Below are 20,112 nucleotides of genomic sequence, written 5' to 3' on the forward strand. Positions count from 1 at the left end.
CAGCCTAATCTAGGATTCTACTCACCAGGTCAGCAATTACAGAGATTTCAATAAAGAAAGCTGTAGGCAGGTACATGGCCTAGCGAAACAGGGCATATCAGAGTAATGAAAGGGTAGGCCATATGCTTGCAGTCCGTACTAGAGAAAAGGTGGTTCAAGCTTGAATCGCTGAAATTAGAGACCCTAGTATCGGTTTGGTCACTGAGCCAGCAGCTGTTCATTCTGTGTTCCAAAATTTTTACCAGAAGTTATACACAGATGACCTCCATATAGAGGTTAGGGAAATAGATGAATACTTGAATGGTCAAACCTTGGAACAACTTTCCCCTACAGAGAGAGAAATCTTAGAAGCACCTATTAATGCTGAAGAGTTAAGAAAGGCGACTGAATCTTTACCATCAGGTAAAGCTGCTGGAACTGATTTGATACCGGGGGAATTCTATAAGAAATTCACAGTACAGCTATCGGAACTTATGCAAGAGATGTTTTCAAGGTCACAAACAGGTGAGGAGGCTCCTGAATCTTGGAAACTGGCTAATATAGTTGTGTTTCCAAAAAAGGGTAAACCAATTAGTGAATTGGGTTCATACCGTCCAATTACGTTGCTCAATAGCGACACAAAGATATACACAAAAATTCTTGCTAATAGGCTAGCCTCTGTCATTAAGAAACTAGTTTCTCCTTACCAACATGGACTGAATGATGAGCTGGGAAGAGCAGAAAAACACCTGATGGATGTTATTTCTAATGGGGAGATCCCGAGACAGCCTAATCTAGGATTCTACTCGCCAGGTCAGCAATTACAGAGATTTCAATAAAGAAAGCTGTAGGCAGGTACATGGCCTAGCGAAACAGGGCATATCAGAGTAATGAAAGGGTAGGCCATATGCTTGCAGTCCGTACTAGAGAAAAGGTGGTTCAAGCTTGAATCGCTGAAATTAGACACAAAGATATACACAAAAATTCTTGCTAATAGGCTAGCCTCTGTCATTAAGAAACTAGTTTCTCCTTACCAACATGGATTTGTCCCGGGTCGGGGCATGACAAATCATATTAGACGGACTATTGCCCTATTCGTTTCCACTAAGGTTACCGGAGACCCTATGGCTTTAATATTATTAGATGCAGAAAAAGCTTTCGATAGGGTCTCCTGGCCTTCCTTATGGGCAATCATGGAGAGAAAGGGGCTGGGTAAGGGGCTTATCGGAGCTATTCAGATTATGTATCGGGAGCCTACTGCCAGAATAGCTATGATGGGCTCTACATCTGACATAATTAAGATTACACGAGGTACGTGACAGGGCTGTCCGTGTTCTCCTCTATTTTTTGCCCTTTACATCGATCCTTTAATTAGGAAAATAGAGGAGAACGAAAAGATCCAGGCTATACACACTAAAGGAGGAGATACTAAGATCTTAGCCTATGCGGACGTCCTGGCAATTAGTTACACCTAACCCGCGGGATGCCCTTGTGGAGATAGAAAGGGAGGCAAATCACTTTGGGAATATTTCAGGGCCACCTTAATGAAAGTAAAACACAAATTGTCAAGAACGATAAAATAGACCTAGAGGATGTACGAGTAGTTCAGAATGCTAGATACCTGGGGGTCGAGATTAGCGCGAATGTTGATAAAATTATTCATAATTATTTAAAGCCATTATTGCGGAAATTTAAAACAGATTTTACTAGAATGAATAATTTACATCTCACACTGTTAGGTAGTGGCAACATTATTAAAATGTTATTTCTGCCAAAAATTCAACTTTTTTTAGAGCCATCCCAGTAGAAATAAACAAATCATGGTTTTTAGCTTTAACCTCTTCAGTGCCCATGACGAGATAGTCTCGTCATGGAGCACGGTCGCGCTGTGCCCATGACGAGACTATCTCGTCATGAACCCCACCCACTAATAAAACGCCCGGCACAGGAGGAGGAAAGGGCGTGGCACAGAAGGGGTTAAATCAGCTAATCTCTAGAATTTTGTGGACTGGACAATGCCCTCGGAGAGGCTTAAAATACATGACTTTACCAAGAGACCGAGGGGGTTGGTCAGTTCCTAACTTGCATTAGTATTATTGGGCTGCAGCTATCCAGCAAATGGGCGATCTGCTGGGAAGAGATAGCAGCGAGATGAGGGAAAGCTCAAACATTTCTTTATATGAGTTAATATATGGGATAGATGCTAGAGGCTGTCTTATGTGTCATATTGACATTGCCTACTTTAAAAGGGTTACATTTAAGATATTGTTGGGAGCTTTTAGGGTCTGGACCGCAGTCCGAAAGAAACTGAATATGGGAAGGATTCACAGATATACCCTCTTGGCTCACAATGATTTACTTCATATTTCACAATAGATATAAAAGTTATTGGGTTGAAAGAGGAGTGAGATACCTGGGGGATTTAATGTAAGAGAAGAAGATCTATTTATTTGATACAATTAAAGGGAAATTTGGTATTGGGAATAATCACTTTTTTAAATATCTACAGCTACAGGATTTCTTGACTAAGAAAGGAGTTAGTTGTAGTAAAGTTCCTTTACTGGACACTTTACTGGGGGCCCGGCCAACGTTGTCCGCAATATATAAACTACTCATTAAAGAAATGGGAGATGATTTATCAATACATACAAATCGTTGGCAGGATCTCCTGCCAAGCGTGGACTGGGGAATGTGAGGACTCCCTCTTGTTGAGTCAGACAGCATTTATTTCGGCTAATTTGCAAGTACAATGTTTTAAAACTTGGCTCAATTTACATATTAAACCAGCACGATTTTTAGATGGGGGGTCTCAGGTGTGTATTGCTCTCGATGTGGAGCTCTAGCCGCTGATAGTGTGCATATGTTTGCCACATGTCCTAGACTCTCTTCTCTACAAAATAAGTTTGGCGAGCGGCTCAGAAATGTGCTGGGATTTGGGGTGGATCTCACTCCCCAAGTGATTATGCTCGGGGTAAGCAACCAGGAAAGGACTTGGTCAAACCGGACTTTCGGTGTTCACAGCCATGGCTGTGCTCAGGCTCTGCTTGGCCAGTGCCTGGCTAGACCAGGATCCTCCTTCTGTACATTCCTGGCTTGGCAAGCTGCTAGCAGTATACCGGTGGGAGATAGCTGTGTACAAACGGAGAGGTCATAGGGCAGCAAAGAAAGGCTCTGAAATCTGGACGCCAGTAATCAGATGAATTAATGGGGATGCTGGTCCAATGGAAATAAGTTCAGGATAGTACAATGATTTTGGAAAGTCTTGTGGCAATATTTTTTATTTATATTTAAAGTTAGATTTAAGCTTAGTTGTGCTTCTAAGGAATGCTAAGTTTAAGTATCTTTTGGATCATGAGGGCGGGGGTTGGGATAGTGTGGAGGTGGGGGAAGAGAGCGAGCAGGGGAGGGGGAAGTAAAAAATTACATTTAATGTATTCTTTTGGTTGTTTATCTCTTTTTTTCTTCTCCCTTGTATGTGGATTATATGTCTAAAATAAAAATTAAAAAAAGAAAACACTGCCCCTCTCATCACACTACCACTACCCTCTCTCATATCGCAATTCAACTACCCCCTCTCAACCCTCCCTCACACTCCCTTTCTCCTGTGCAAAAAGTCCACCTCTTGCCCCCCACCCTCTGGGTGCACCTTCTTCTCGTTCCTCTCCCACTCTCACATCCCTTTTGCTCTCTCACGCACTCTTCCTGCCACTCTCAAATAAGATCACATCAGGTCTTCAAGCACAATTTCCTTCCCGTGCCTTTTGAACATTTCCGTCCCTCAACCCCATGCTGTCCTCCGCTTCTAAAGGTCTCTTCTGCGTACAGTCTTTATGCATTTATAGCCTACTCTCCCCTTCTTTCTCTCTTTCTCACTCACTCTTTCTGCTCCTCTATCTAGAGTTCAATCACCACTTCATGCACAAACTACATATCCCTCTCTATCTTCCTTTCTATCCAGTCTGTGCAGCTCTTCACCCCTGACTAATCACCGTATCACATAATAATTCCGCTACACTAATAGACTACACACCACACAAAGTCACGCCACACAATTCCAGAATTAACAATTCCAATTCAAACCACATATTTCCCCTCCAAACAACGTACATCCATTCCACACTAAACCAAAACACATAGATAAAAGCCATTGTCATTAACCATACCAATCGCTCTAACTCTCACAAATGCGAGACCTATTGCATTGCAAATGCTTGTTTCCTGAGGCGTGCTCCACCTTCACAGGATGTTTTTGGTATTACAACAGACGGTAGAGTAAAAAAGATCTCTCCTACCCACATTCCTTTAAATTTCTTTTTTTTAAATATATATTTGGTGGGGGCTTTTGTAAAAAAGAAAAAGTGTTTTAACAAGAGTTCCAAATTTCGATATTGTTTTCACATTACAAAATCCTGTAGGATTTGCATATACCTAGTCCCTCCCTCACCTCAGCCTGCTGCCCTTTACCTCTGTGACTGCCATGCACCCTGGGTGTTGCTTGGCCCTCCCTTGAGTGTGTTTTAGCCTTTCTCTTTCAGGTCCCTCACTGAGTAGTCTTAAAACTTCTCTTTTACCCTAGATGTGGCATTAAAGACCGAGAATCACTACAATTGTAGCACCCACAGCAGACACATCTAGTAGAGGATATGGCATTTTGTTTGCATAATATTTCAAATGAAGAATGCATATCACTACTCCATTCTTTCAAATGAAAGCTTCCATGACCCTCACATATACAGTACATGAAAAAGTGCAAACTCTGTGGTAAGTAGTGAAGAAGACGTAACAACAATTTGAAGATGCCGTTTCCCCCCAAAATACCCTGTCATATTTTTTGTTGCTAATACCCCAGGCAAAGGGTTGTATATAAATAGCACATACATTCCATGTTTCAGTTGTCTTTCTAAAAAGAAGGGCCTGTTCATTCATTTGAGCAGCATAGCATTCTAATTCATCTGCATTAGGATAGCCATAGTTAAATAAGCTACACCTTTTATGCAGGCTTAGTAAATTACAACACATCGACACACTCACGTTAGTCTCTGCACCCCACCTATATCTTTTTAATCCCACTGTCCTTTTACACATATATTGCTATCAGAGGAATCTGGTGACATCATAAACCACAATCCAGAGTGGTCTGTGAACGACACCAGAACCCCAACATGGCAATACGGGACCATATTGCACAGTTACCCATTATGTCTTTTTTTATATTACAAGCTTATTTTGTGGTAACTATCTTGAAAAACAACTTTCTTCAAACTGAAGCTACCAATGGACACTGATTGCAATTAGAATATTTAGATTAACCTTTCATGACTTAAAAAAAACTATGATTAGGACAATGCATGAATGTTTATGGATTACGTGGACATGCATGCCTGAGTATGTAAATATGGTTTTGTGCATTTACGTGTGTTTGTGCACATACGATTATGCAATGTATTAGGAAAGAATTATACAGACAGGAAAAAAATTAAAACAAAAAATATCTGCTATATATATATATGAAAATAAATATATGTTTATGTATTACACATATCTGTGTCAGTCATAGAATGTAGATAACATATGTATACAAGTGGATGTATATGGTTTTTAGACTTGTTTGTATGATAATACATATATGTCAAAGTATGTAAAAAAATGGATGTACTTTTTTATAAGGGTATAACAATATATTTAAATATTTTTAAAAAGGACACAGCATGCATATTTTGAAATTGACAAAATATGTATGTCTGGGTATGAAGATAAGGTTATCAATACATGTCTATCTGTATGGTTTAATGCTTCCGTGTATAGGAACATAGATATATATTGTGATTAAAAAAAATTACTGTAACAGTGTATGTATATTTATGCACCACCAATTTGTGTATGCCTGCCCACGAAAATATTATTATATGTATGTACATGTGTGTAGGACCGGGGGTCACCAGGCCCTATGGGGGTAGCGTGGCGCGAGCAGGTAGGCATCCAGGGGCTTACATGTAAAGTGACCATACAGCACACACATCCACTGAGACAGGAAACGCACGCAATAATTGACTCCACACAGTAGTTTGGATAAAACCAATCAGTTTTATCTCGTTCAACATTAAGATCAAAAGCAGTGCATTAGAAATAAATTTGGCAGGTCATTAACACATCGAAACCTGGCCTGGACTCAAAGCGCAGCACATAGCCAATCCATAGCGCTTTAAATATGGCAGTTTAACATAGCGCTGCACATGGCAATTCAATAGCGCGTTAAAACATGACATTACAGCATAGGGCTACACGTAGCACCTTAATAGCGCCCCAAAACATGGCACTTACGCATAGCGCTGCACATAGCAATTCCTAGCGTCTCAGACATGGCATTTTAAACAAGGCGCTGCACATAGCAAGGCAATAGCGCTTTAAAACATGGCATTTGACATAGCACTGCACATAGCAAGGCAATAGCGCTTTAACATGGCATTTGACTTAGCGCCGCACATAGCAACTCATTAGCATTTCAAATAGGGCTGCTTAACATAGCGCTGCACATAGCCACTCAAAAGCGCTTTAAATATGGCAATACACTGAAGCCTGAAACATGGCATTACCTTGGCGCACTAAACAGTGCCGGTTTATGGCAGCACTAGCCTGGTAAATCACTGAAGCTGTAGCCAACTTAACACTGAGGCGCTAAACAGACGAGATCACCACAGTGCTAATCATTCTATCTTTGGAGCGCTAGGCATCACAGTCACAGAGGCGCTCGCCGGGTAATCTCATGGGAGCTTCAGCATGACAGCGCTCCACTTGCATGGGAATCAATCGCTTCACCTGGTAGGAAGTCACAGCGCTACTCCTCCTACTAGGTAATCCCTTACCCCGTCATAGGGCGGGGTTTGAGGCTCCTCTGTCTGGGTTGATAGGGGGCCAAAGACGTGACGGTGGGTCCCCCCTGGGGGAGGGGCATGCTTCGGGCTCCACGTGGGCCTCCCGCCCTCTTCCCCGGGGGGTTACCTTGGTCTACGATCCCTCGCGGGTCCCGGTGAAGGGCTCCTTCTGCTCGGGGCAGGGGAAGCGGGCACTCCTGGAATCCTCCCGGCGATGTCCGGGCTCCCGGTAGGGCCAGACGTGGCCGTGGAGCTCCACGGTGTGCAACGACGATTCCAGTGATCTCCCTGCGGCTTCAGAGGCCCGCGCCCGCAGCCGCCAATGGCAGCGCGGTCTGCGGGGGCGCGGCCCACTTTGACCAATGGCACAGCGGCGGGGGCGGCGTTTGGCAGTCCGCCCCCGTCAGGTGACTCCGGCCTCAGCTTCAGAGCCTTGCGCGGCCCTTGCGAGATGGCTCCAGGCCTGACGAGGCCTTCGCGGTGTTCCGGCTGTCTTCTCCGCCCTCCGACGGCAGCGACGGGCCCCGGGCTTCTCTGCGGGCCCCGGTGACAACGGGGGCAACCTTTCCGGCCCTGGGCCGCAGCGGTGAGCGATTCCTTTCTAGGGTCCCTGACGGGGGTGGCCCCCTTGCTCCCACGATGACGCCCCAACTCAGGGCAGGCAGGTTGGGAGGCGGCAGGCCACACGGCAGTGGCAGAACCAGCTAGAGGGGGGGCAGGCAGCTGGGATTACCCCACTCACCAGCAGAGCACAGTCCATTCCAGGGTAGCGCCCACCGGATATAGCGCTCTCCTTCCCCAGGCAGCTTGTATATAGCGCTCTCTCTCCGCAGGGACTGCAGTCAGGGTCCCACGAGGTGCTTGCTGGTTCCTGCCCCCTTGGTTGAGGGTTTCTTGAGGGGGGGGTTTGAGTTGGTGGCTGAAGGCGGACTTATTAGTCTCTGCAGGTCGTCCCTGGGTTCTCCTCCCGCCGGGCCAGATCAGTGGGTTAGTTCAGGATCCCTCACTCAGCTTAAAAGGCAGCACCTAAGCCCTGTCACTTCCAGCGGCATAGGTTCCTGACTAAGCCCTACCGCCTAAAACTCCTGCGTCAGTGTCTCCAGGTCTGCTTTGCCCCAACTATAGCTCTCCCTTGCCCTGTGGACAGTAGAGGGGGGTAGGTAGGCTCAGGGCCCAGCACACAGGCCCATGTGGCGGTAACCCCTGGCAGCAGGTCCCCACTCTCTCAGGTCCACCCTCTGACTGAGCACATGGCAGCCCAGCTCCGCCCTTTATACGCCCCTCACCCCACCTACTAGACAGTGCCAGAAGCTTCTAGAAGCATCTGGGGAGACTGGCTCTAACTGGCCTAGGGGGAGGGGTAGAGCACCCTGGGTGCCAGGCTTCCTTCCAAAAGCTGGGGTTGCTGGGAAATAACCACTAGACTGTTAACCCAGCTCAGTCAAACGGCGCAACCACACAGCTATGGCATCCATTTTAAGTTACATGTTTAAAATGGGGAAACTCAGTCTGCGTACACCATCACACAGCTTCAATCTTCGCATTTATTTAACATGCGATTTCCCTTAAAAGCGAAAAATTTCAGGGAAAAGGGCCAAGTCCAACAATGTGGATATATTTTCAAAACAGAACAAATGTCATCCAAACTTCCCCTTTCTCATCTGAACCGTACTTCACGAAAGCAGGGGTCCCTCAAGGCTTTATCATCACACCCATGCTTTTTAACATCTACATGAAGTAATTACAGCAATGATCAATGAATTTCAGCTCACGTGTTATAACTATACAGATGACACACAAATACTTCTTAGACTGGAAAGCCCCAAAGACATTGGAAACTCCAAAAACTTCAGTTGCTTCAGAACCGTTGATCAGTGGATGACATGGAGCCATCTCAAATTGAATGCATCCAAAACTGAAATACTCACATGTGGTGACTGGAAATATTATGACCCACTCTGTGCCTGGCCTGACCACCTGGCACTCCCTCCTAAAGTATCCAAGGAAATAAGAAACCTTGGAATTACCATGGACTCCAAGCTATCAATGAATGCCCAAGTGGATAAGTTAGCAAGATCAAGCTTCATTACTATGAAAACTCTGCAACTTATCATAACCCTCCAAGGATTTCCACACAAGTTCCAAGCTACTATCTCTCATGGACTGTCTAAACTTGGTTACCCTAATGGCCTCTACCACGGATCATATTTATCAACTATGAAAAGACTACAATGAATTCAGAACTCTGCTGCCAGACTACTCCTAAATATAAATCCACAAGCCCACATCTCACCTGCCTTAAGGGCCCTACCCTGGACACCGGTTGCCAGAAGATCCAACTTCAAGCTGATTTCTATCACCCACAAAGAAATACATGGACCAGGACCACTTTTGACCAATACATACAACTAAGGAAACTCTGCTCCAGATTGGCACCTCGCCTCATATCCCCAGCATACAAGAAAAAAAATATACATCTTTCTCTGTTCAAGTAGCCAAACTATGGAATTCATTACTCCAAACATAGGATCCACAGATAACTATCTTATCTTAAGATTAGTCAAGAGTTGGCTCTTTCTTACATAACCACCCTACTCAAAACACAAATGTACAGCATATGCCAGTATATGAAAATACGTATAATTTGAATATATGTATGTATTTAGATAGGTGCATTTCTTAGTACAAATATATATACTACTTATGGTTTCAAAATACATATACATTCTTATAGGTCTGCTTAACAAATGTATATAGTACTTATGGTTAATAAATATATTACTTTATGCTTAACATGTATATATCTCATACAGATATTACATATACGTTATTTGATTATATGCTTATGGGTCTCTGCTTTATATATTTTTATCTATCACAGTGTGTACATATAATCATAATTGTATCTATAAGTGCTTCACTATTGAAATATTGGGGGAAAGTATCAAATAAAAATAGATGTAAACAACAACAAATGCATAAAATGTCCATTAAAAAAATTAGTACAAATAAATTAACTTTATGTACAGCAACAATTGAAATTGAATTTCTATTTATACGTATCTGAAGAAACTACAACTCGTGCTGTTAAGTAACTTTAGGCCACGAGTTGTAGTTTCTTAACATAAGTATAACTATAACTGCAGAATTCCTATGGTTTTGTGTGGGTAAAACTTAAACCTAACTGTAATGTCCATGTAACATTTGTTTTTTTCAGTGACTATAATAAAAATAGATTTATATCCCAGTGGCGGTTGCCACTGGGTAGTTATAGTTAGGTCAGCTGTTCCGCTGGAAAAGCATTTGGCCACGTTTGACGAATCTCCACAAAACTTTCCAAAAAGGTGTTGAGAAAAAAGGGGAGTCCTAAACACTAAAGCCCCATGCATTTTCCATAAAATTCTTTAAGTAGGGTTACAGCAAAAACTGCTGAAAAGAATTACACCAAATTTGGCAGGAAGTTAAATCATGATAAGCAGACTTTGCTTTTTGTGATTTGGTGCAAATCCATTCGGTAGAAGAGGGCCGGTCAAACAATCATGAGCACTTTGGGAGTGCAAAAAACACTCCTTACTGTACTCAGCCCCACCCTCCCGACCTGGCTCCAATCCTTCCCAGAAAAATAAAATGATAATGGCTCGTTATTGTCATTTTATTTTTTACACTGCTCAAATAGCAGGGGGGCGACGCTCCTCCACCTTAGCAGAGGAGCTGCTACTGGACAGTGGCTTTATGGGTGAGTTGGTATGGGAGGGAGCAGTTGTGTGAGTGGCTGTATGGGTAAGTAACTGGGTGAATGAGTTGCTGTTACGTGTGAGTCAATGGGTGTTTGAGTGACTGCATACATGAGTGAATGGTTGTGTGAGTGGCTGTATGGATGTGTGAGTGTGACAGGTTGTATGGTTGAGTAAGTGCGTGTGTTAGTAGCCGTGGGTGTGAGTAAATGGTGGTATGGGTAAGTATGGGTAAGTGAGTGGCTTACTTAGTAGCTGTAAGGGTAAGTGGGTTTGTTAGTGACTGCATGGCTGAGTGAGTGGGTGTCAGTGACTGTGTGGGTGAGTGAGTGGCTGTGTCAGTGACTGTATGGGTGAGCGAGTGAGTGGGTGTGTGACAGGCTGTTTGGGTGAGTGCATGTATTACTAACAGTATGGGTGGGTGTGTGACTATAGGTGTGTAAGTGGATTTATAAGTGAGGGAATGGGTGTGTTAGTAGCTGTATAGGTGAGTGAGTGGGTGTGTTAGTATCTGTATGGCTCAGTGAGTGGGTCTGTCATTAACTGTATAGGTGAGTGAGTGGGTGTGTCAGTGACTGTATGGGTGTGCGAGTGGGTGTGTGACAGGCTGTGTGGTGGGTATGTATGTTAGTAGATGTATGGGTGAGTGGGTGGGTGTGCCAGTGACTGAATAGGTATGTGACTGAGTGTGTGAGTGGCTGTATAGGTGAGAACGGCTGTGTTAGTAGCTGTATGGATGAGTGGGTGTGTTAGTGTCTGTATGGTTGAGTGAGTGGGTCTGTCATTAACTGTATGGGTGAGTATATGGGTGAGTAAGTGGGTATGTCAGTGGCTGTACGGGTCTGTGAGTGGGTGAGTGCCTGTATATGTGAGTGAGTGCATGAGTTTTAACCTGAAAATGTGAGTGAATGGAGGTTTATCTGTATGGGCAAGTGAGAGCATGTAGTAGTATGTTTGTTGGTAAGTGACTTGATGTGTTATTGAATGTGTCGGTGAGTGAGTGGGTGCGAGGGGCTGAATGGGTGGGTGACTAGGCGTATGAGTGGCTCTATCAATTTGGGTCTGGATGTCTCAGTGGCTCTATGAGTCTGTACATTGGTGTATACATTGACAATGTTAGTTTGAACAACTATACAGCAGTAAATAATTACTTTTCTCTATTAGATGGTGTAATCCATCTGTTTAAAAATATAAAGAACATAAATATAAGTTAGTATTACTTTTTGCAAAATTCTATTACAAACTTTTGGTTTCTGCAATGCATATGTTCATACTATTAACCAAACACTAGACATTTCCTATGCTGTAATTGTTTTTTTTCACATGATAGTATAGCATTTCCTTTTTTACTCTTCTCAGCTTTTGTACTTATATACCATAATCAATGTAGTGTACAAAGTTTCATCCTTGAACAGTGGGATAAAAACAATCAAAGTTTGGAAAAAAAATAAACCTTTTCTCATTTGAGCACCTGCTCTCTTTCTTTTCTAAATTAAATGTTGCTGCCTTTTCCATCCTTTTACAGTAAAATGGCATCTGGTGGAAGTGAAGATCAGTTACCACACCCTGTTGAACACAGTTCTTTGAGGAGCAACTTCCAGCAAAGCGGCAATCAATTGCATGGGAGTTTTTCACCATCCCTCCAAGGAAAAGAAAGTGGTGGCAAAGTATGTAAAGTGCTCTTTAAGTTACAAAACCTCTCCAGGGGTTACGTCTTAGAAATATTTGAGTGGTTTGAAAGTGTGGAACCAAGATGGCGGATTGAAGCCGCCACAGAGAGCTGCAGCCCGATGGTCTCCCTGTACCTCCAGCAAGCAATATGCGCGATGCGGAGATTCTGAGTTTCTGAAGCAAATACTTGCGGAGAAGAAATACGGCGGCTTCTGGAGCTGAATGAGCGAATGTGGCAGCTTTTAGTTTTAAAACTCGAGCGGAAAGCGCTAGAGCGGTTGCTTGCTGGATACCGCTCCCTCCCGCGACGCTTATCTGGCTGCTCGGCACTCTACTGGCCCGGTCTGACCTCTTCTGCTGCGGTAGACTTTGAACGAGGGGAGGACATGGCACCACCGAAGACGACCCCGCGGTGCACTCGCACCGGCCGCAACATCGCTGGGAAAGGAGAGGGAAACTTATTTACGGGTGTTGGCGGCAAGGAGAGATCAGGCATCACAACCAGCAAACCACTATCGCACCTTTTACAAACTGGGAAAGTTCCGGAGCTCCTCGCAGGCAAGTGCTCGTCTGGCAACAATGTTACCGAGACTTTGCTTTCCGCAATAACAGATAGTAATATTGTTGCATCTAGCACTGTTGCTCCTTCAACAAACACTGTTTCGTCGGTAGCGGACAAGGATAGTGACGTTAGTGTGCCTTTCGAGAGTAGCAGAGGGGGCTCGGAGGGCTTGCAATCTGAGTCACAACCTGAGTCTCTGCTTATTCCTTTGCCGTCAATACAGCATGATGAGGGGGCTAGCAGACAAGATGGAGAGGCAACGGAGCCCACATCCTCAGATTTGAGACAAGGTGTAGAAGTTGGTGACCATAACGTGGGTGCGATAGTTGATGGGAGTCGGACTCTCGGTTTGGAGGGCAGTGCCGCAGAAGAAGTGGAAGTGGAAGGCGGCAGTGAAGCTAATGATTCATTTGACGATATTGACGATACTGAAGAACCAGCCGAGTACTCAGCGCAGATGGGGTGTAATTCACTGACTGCTAAAAAGGCTAAAGGGAAAGGGAAAGTTAAGAATAAATCAAAGAAAAGTACACCTCACCTACATAATGTGCCTCTAATAGGGAAAGCTATCTCTGATAATAGCCCCCTTAGGAAGTGGGTGCAAGCTAAAGGTGGAGTGCGAAGTATGGCATTAAGACTTCCAGGTGTCAACGGCAATGGGGCTAACTCACCAATATCTCGTTCTGGTGGTTTGTCATTAGAAGCTAGTTCCGGGTATGGTGCCCCAGGAGTAGCACAGCCTAAACCCTTAAGCCATAATGATGCGTACTCCCCAAAAGAAACTCAGTCTCAAGCTGTTCAGGGGATGGCCTTATCTGAGGCAGGAACTGCTGGCTGTTATGAGGGAGCAGCACCGTCACTCTCTTTGATCCTGCAGTCTTTAGCTGAGCAAAGACAAGAGGCGCAGCTGCACTATACACAAGTCAGAGAGGATAATAATAAAATCCAACAATCCCTGCGGGAAATGACTGATAAAATCAGCGGGTTAACTCAAGACTTAACTGAATTACAGCAGAGAGTTTCTGCAACCGAAGACCTATCAGCACTTACAGATGTCTCTGCCAGAAAGCATGAAGGTCAGATCTTGGATATGCAAATTAAGTTGGAGGATATTGAAAATCGCCAGCGAAGACAGAACCTTAGACTTTTTGGTATTTCTGAAGGAGCGGAGGGGTCGGACCCGAGGGGGTTCTTGGTTAAATTATTTCAAAAAGCTTTCCCCGACCTCTCTGATTGGGACTGGGACTCTCAACTCCAAAGGGTCCATAGACTGCCGTTAACTCAGAGGAATAAAGGAGGGCAATATCCTCGCCCTTTCTTGATTTACTTTGGGAACTTTTTATTGAGACAAGCGGTGTCAACAAAAGCACGACCTAATGCTCCAGTCTCAGTAGACTCTTTTTCTTTTTTTGTTAGATCAGATCTGAGTAAGGCTACAATGGACAGACGTTGGAGACTGCGCCAATTTATCGATCCTATAAAAGCTCTCGGCGCTCAGGCTTTTTTACAAGAACCTGCACGTCTGAAAGTTCTTAAGGGTAGTCATACCTATATTTTTTTGGAAGAAAAAGAAACAAGTGCGGCAATAGCCAAATGGCGGGCAGAAGCTGCCGAACAGGGATAGGAGGGATAGAAGGGGGGTTTGTTCTATGGCGACTGTGGAATTTGACTCTCTTCGTTTACCTCCCTTTCTTCCCCTTTTTTTTTTTTTTTTTTTTTTTTCTCTTGCAGTATTTGTAGCAACTTGTAGGAATTTATAGAAACTGTGAACTATGATTTAGGATTATGATTATGATTATCATTATAGTTAGAGCAAGTGAGGGCAGGGTTGACCTATTGGGCTGTGGCTCTGTAGCGCTGCCTTTTCCAGCGGCAGCTGTTAATAAGGGGGGGGTTCTTCTAGGAGACGGGGTGTGGTGACACTCTCAGATTGGGTTTTTGCTTGGTGAGGGTCAGGGAGGGAGCATGAGGTTAAAGGGGGGGAGAAAATCGTCATCATTGGGGCACTATGTTTTTAAAGAATGGGGAAGGTTTTTCTTAGTTTTGCATTGCATAAAAAATAAACTATATGTTATAGCTCATTCAATTTTCTTGATAATTATCGTCGTAGGAGGAGGATTAACACAAAAGATAAAACTCAATTATGAACTGGATCAAGTGTCTGGCCTGTAATGTCGCTGGTCTTAATAGTGTAGGTAAACGTAGGCTGGTCCGAGAGGAGCTACGAATGTATCAGTCTCATTTAGTGATTCTGACAGAAACACATTTGTCTTACAAAGACCGGAATTTATTAGCGGACCTAGGGTTAGATGTAATCATTAGTACTACTCAAACTGTATCTATTAAAGGAGTTGCTATCTTAAAAGATAAAAAGTTTGCCTGTGCAGTCATCAACAAACTGGCAGATCAATGGGGTCGATGGGCAATAGCTCAGCTGGCTATAGGGCGTAAGAAATACGTGATCTGTGCCGTATATGGCCCTAATGTCGACGATCCTGATATTTTTGAATTCCTCAATTTGGAATTATTAAACTGGGAGGGGGAAAAATTAATCTTGGGTGATTTCAATTGCGTATTAGACTATCATATAGATGCTACGGGGAGTAGGCGTAACGTAAGAATGTGTAAAACTCGCAGAGCAATCATACAAATGATGAGGCTCCAGTCCATTAAGGACGCCTGGAGACATATATATCCTTTAATACCGGGCTATACTCACTACTCGGATCCTCACAAATCATACTCCAGGATTGATATGGCCTTGGTGTCTGATAGTTTACTTATAACATCAAAAATGGAAATATGTCCCCGGGTGACCTCCGACCATAACCCTATTATTTTCTCTTTTCAGGTTAAATTCGAAGATAAGGAAATCAGGCAATTCTCCTTCCCTAGGTATTTGTTGACTGATACTGAATATCTGCTGAGTACTACACAGCAATTAGAGGAATTTTTTAGAATAAATACAGGTTCTGCATCCCCAATAATTGTTTGGGATACTATGAAAGCGTTTGTTCGCGGCATTACACAGAAATATATTCTCTTACAGAATAAAAAACGAAAAAGCGAAATGGGGAATTTATTACTTAATCTGCGCAACATTGAGAGAGAACACGTGAAGGTAGTTAAGAGTAAGGACTTAAAGGCTCAGGAAAATATGCTCCTCTCTTTAATTGATGCAAAAGTCGCAGTTAAAAAAAACTTAAGAGAAAAAATGGCGGCAAATTACAGTAAGCATCGGCTAGAGAGGTATGAGTATGGGGAGCATGTAGGACATGTATTGGCATATCAGACTGCAGAGGCAAAAGCCAGAACTAAGATTGATGCTATTAAGGGAACAAATGGGATTTTGTACACGGAAACATCGGATATCCTAGATCAGTTTTCGCAGTTTTATCAACAGCTATATTCTTTGACATGGCCCTCCAACCAAGAAGAGATACTAGGTTACATTAACAACAGCGGCCTTCAGCCTGCAGACAACGAGAAAATTAATAAATTAGAAGAAATAGTCTCTGCAAAAGAAGTCGAATCTGCATTGTCACTACTCCCTAATGGGAAAGCGGCTGGTTTTGATTCGATACCATTAGAGTTTTATAAATCTTTCAAACAGATTATACTTCTACCTCTCACTAGTGCGATCCAATATGTAGCCATTAATGGTGAGGTGCCGGCATCATGGAATAAGACACAGATTGTGTTTTTCTTAAAAAAGGGCAAACCACCGACTGAGTGTGGCTCATACCGGCCAATCTCCCTCATCAATGCGGACGCGAAGATATTTTCCAAGATCTTGGCAAATCGTTTAGCCCCGCTTATGACGGACTTAGTCTCTGAAAGTCAACACGGATTTATATTAGGGAGGGATACTACTGCCCACGTTAACACGGCTATTAGCTCATTCGACTATGCAGAGCAAAAGAAAATTGATTTTGGCATGATTCTATTAGATGCTGAAAAAGCATTTGATCGTGTCAGATGGGAATTTCTATGGGCTATTCTATCAAGGATAGGTACTGGTAAGCAGTTTCAGTCCTGTGTAAAAGCTTTATATAGTAACCCACAAGCTAATCTTTGTTATATGGGTTCTAGGTCAGCATCATTTAGGATACTGTGCGGGACCAGGCAAGGTTGCCCGCTGTCTCCATTACTTTTTGCTCTATATATAGAGCCATTTATACGTATCCTTCAATCTTGTGCATATATTGATCCGTTGGTTTCCGGCACCTCTCAACTTAAGCTCACAGCATATGCTGACGACATAGCGGTTTATGCTACTAATCCAAGTGAGGCCATGAATAAGATTATAGACGAAGCTGAGAAATACGGCAATGTCTCAGGGTACAAGCTGAATGTGAATAAAACTCAAGTACTTACTACTGCAGGGATTCAAAACGTTATGACCGGGGCGTGCACTATTGTAACCTATCTGGGGGTAAAAATAACTTCTAATGTTAAACAGATTATAGACATCAATTATCTACCACTTTTGCAGGCAACTACTAAGCTGCTTAAATTTTGGCACAGGCTCCCTCTGGGATTACTGGGCAGATCTAACTTAATAAAAATGAAAATACTTCCCAAATTTCTTTATTTGTTTCGTTCCATTCCGTTGAAAATCCCTAACAATCTGTTCAAAAAACTTGAGGGCATATGCAGTAGCTTTCTATGGGGTTATAAAAAACCTAGAAGAGCAATTGAGCTACTTAAATCTCCGTATGAACAAGGAGGACTGGGTTTCCCGGATTTTAAAATATATTTCTGGTCTTCATTTATTGGTCGTTTTCGCTGCTTGTTTGGCCTGGACCAGTCAAACTCACTATTTAAGCTTATTTTAGGTAATCAGAGGGACATGTTTTTTTTTTTTTTTTTTTTTCTATGGAATAGATGATCCAAATTATTTTAAGAGGGTTAAGTTTAAGACTTTGAGGGATATTCTGGCTATATGGAGAGATATGTCTCTTAAGTGTAAGCTACCCAAAATTCATGCTAAATTTCCATTGTGGGGGAACCCATTGCTCCCTAAGATTTTTCAGGATCAGGCAGGCAAATCTTGGAGTCAATATGGGATTTCATACCTGGGCGAAATTTATAATGAGACAGGAATCATGTCATTTGAAAACCTGCGTATAAGGTATAAGCTACCGGTAAAATTTTTTTTCAAATATTTGCAAATAAGAGACTATTTAACTACAAGTTTTGCTGCAATTGAGTTCACTCAGTCAAATGTTTGGGATTGTATATATGGTGCGAAGACCAAGTCTTTAATAGGTATGATGTACATCCATTTATCTAGCTTTAAACTGGACGGTAGCGTAAAATTAGCCGAACGCTGGAGTCAAACTCTGGGTATAGTGGTCTCCCCCAGTATGATCAAACAAGCACTAGTTAATGTTAAGGACTCGGTGCACTCTGTTAACTTGCAACTCCAGCAATTACGTATTACTTGTATGTTATACTACACACCGGCTAGAATCGCAAAATGGGATCCAGGCAGCATGATGGGAGATAAAAAATACTGCCCCAAATGCGGATTGTACGCTGCCGACTTGCTACATATGTTTATTTCATGCCCTTCACTGACGGTTTTCTGGCAGAAAATTGAACAGCTACTTCAGTTAAAACTTGGTCTGAATCAACCATTGACTGATCTCGAAATTATGCTGGGCTGCAAAGAAAGCAATTTAGGTTTGGCACGTCTCTTTTCAATCTTAATGGCGGCTGCTAGATTAGCTATTGCTAGGGCTTGGATTTCTCCCACACCTCCTCAGGTTGCGGATTTTTGGTCGATAATTAAAGAAACTTATGGTTTAGAGGCTGCCCTGGCAAATACAAGGGGACTTCGTTCCCTGGTCAAATTAGAAACACTTTGGCGTCCAATGTCCTTTTGATTATTTACTACATATTCTATATCGACTCTGTGATTATGTATTTTGAGATGGAAAGGGTTTTTTTTTTTCCTGTGCCCTCGTGATCATACTATTCTTTACTATTTGGTGATCAGCTTAATTTGTGTTTATATGGTCCTTTATGATTACCTGCTTGCTTTATTATTGTTGCTTTCCTTCTCCATATCGTTGATGTATACTTTCATATTTGCTTTTGTCTTATTGTATTTCTGTGCCTACTATGATGGTGAAAATAAAAATAATTTAAAAAAAAAAAAAAAAAAAAGAAATATTTGAGTGGTACAACGCGCATGTTGAAACATTTAAAGACATCACACTCGAAGCACTGTTGAAAAATAACAAATATATGTTAGTATTTAATTTATAAACTTCCATAAATAAATCAATACATATTGCTTATGCAGAAATAGTATATCACGTTATAGTAAAACAATTTGCTTTCTCTTTTGTTCCTGTTCTCAGCATTTTACTTGTACACACTGACGGCTGGTGATATTTGATAGTGGTGAGGCGTAAAAGCCGTTGGCCAGGGCACTATGGCAAGCGAGCGAGCCCAACCGTATTAAGGGAGGTTCGGGGGGGTGTCTCCCCACCCCGAGAAATTTTTGAAAAAAAGCAGACAAAGGGTACATTTTCCAGCACATTTGAGAAAGCAAGAATGTCAATAAAGCAATTGTGGAAGTGTAGCTATGACATCAATAAAGAGATTTCGTATGATAATGACGTGGCTTTCTGCTTATCAATATAACCACAGAACTTCATAACAGACTTTGAGATAACAATGCTGAATACCTCACAGATTTCTTTATTTATTGATATACCTTTAGAAACTAGCACGTTCTGAGGTTAGAGCTGCGTGGAATGTGGAACACTTCTATGCACAGCGCTATTTGCTATGACCTGGCAAGTGTCCATGGTCTTTGTCAGATGTTATGCTTTTTAAAAAATAGTTTAACAACTGAAATCTAACCGCATCGACAAGTACGCCACCGCCAAAGATCGGCACGGCGGATCGGAGGCGGCGCCAGGAGCCCTGCAGGACCCAACTAGAGAAGAACAAAAAGAAATCACGCTCCGTGATGTGATGGTCACCCTGCAGCAGATGCAGGCCTCCATAGGTACCATTTCCTGTGATGTGACGCTACTAAGGGCTGACATTTCGAAAATGGGAACGAGGATGGCGGTAGTGGAGGCGACAACGGCGGTCCTCTCAGTTGATACGAAGACTCTCCAGCGGCAGGTACACCAGCTTGAATTAGCTAACAAGCAGATGATGGAAAAGCTCGATGACCAAGAAGGGCGCGCTAAACGGAATAACGTGTGCCTGGTTGGGGTGCCAGAGAGTGTTACAGGACCGGCTCTTGATCTGTTTGTAGAGGAGCTGA

This window comes from Triturus cristatus, chromosome 1_1 (assembly GCF_964204655.1).
Source record: "Triturus cristatus chromosome 1_1, aTriCri1.1, whole genome shotgun sequence".
Taxonomy (NCBI): Eukaryota; Metazoa; Chordata; class Amphibia; order Caudata; family Salamandridae; genus Triturus; species Triturus cristatus.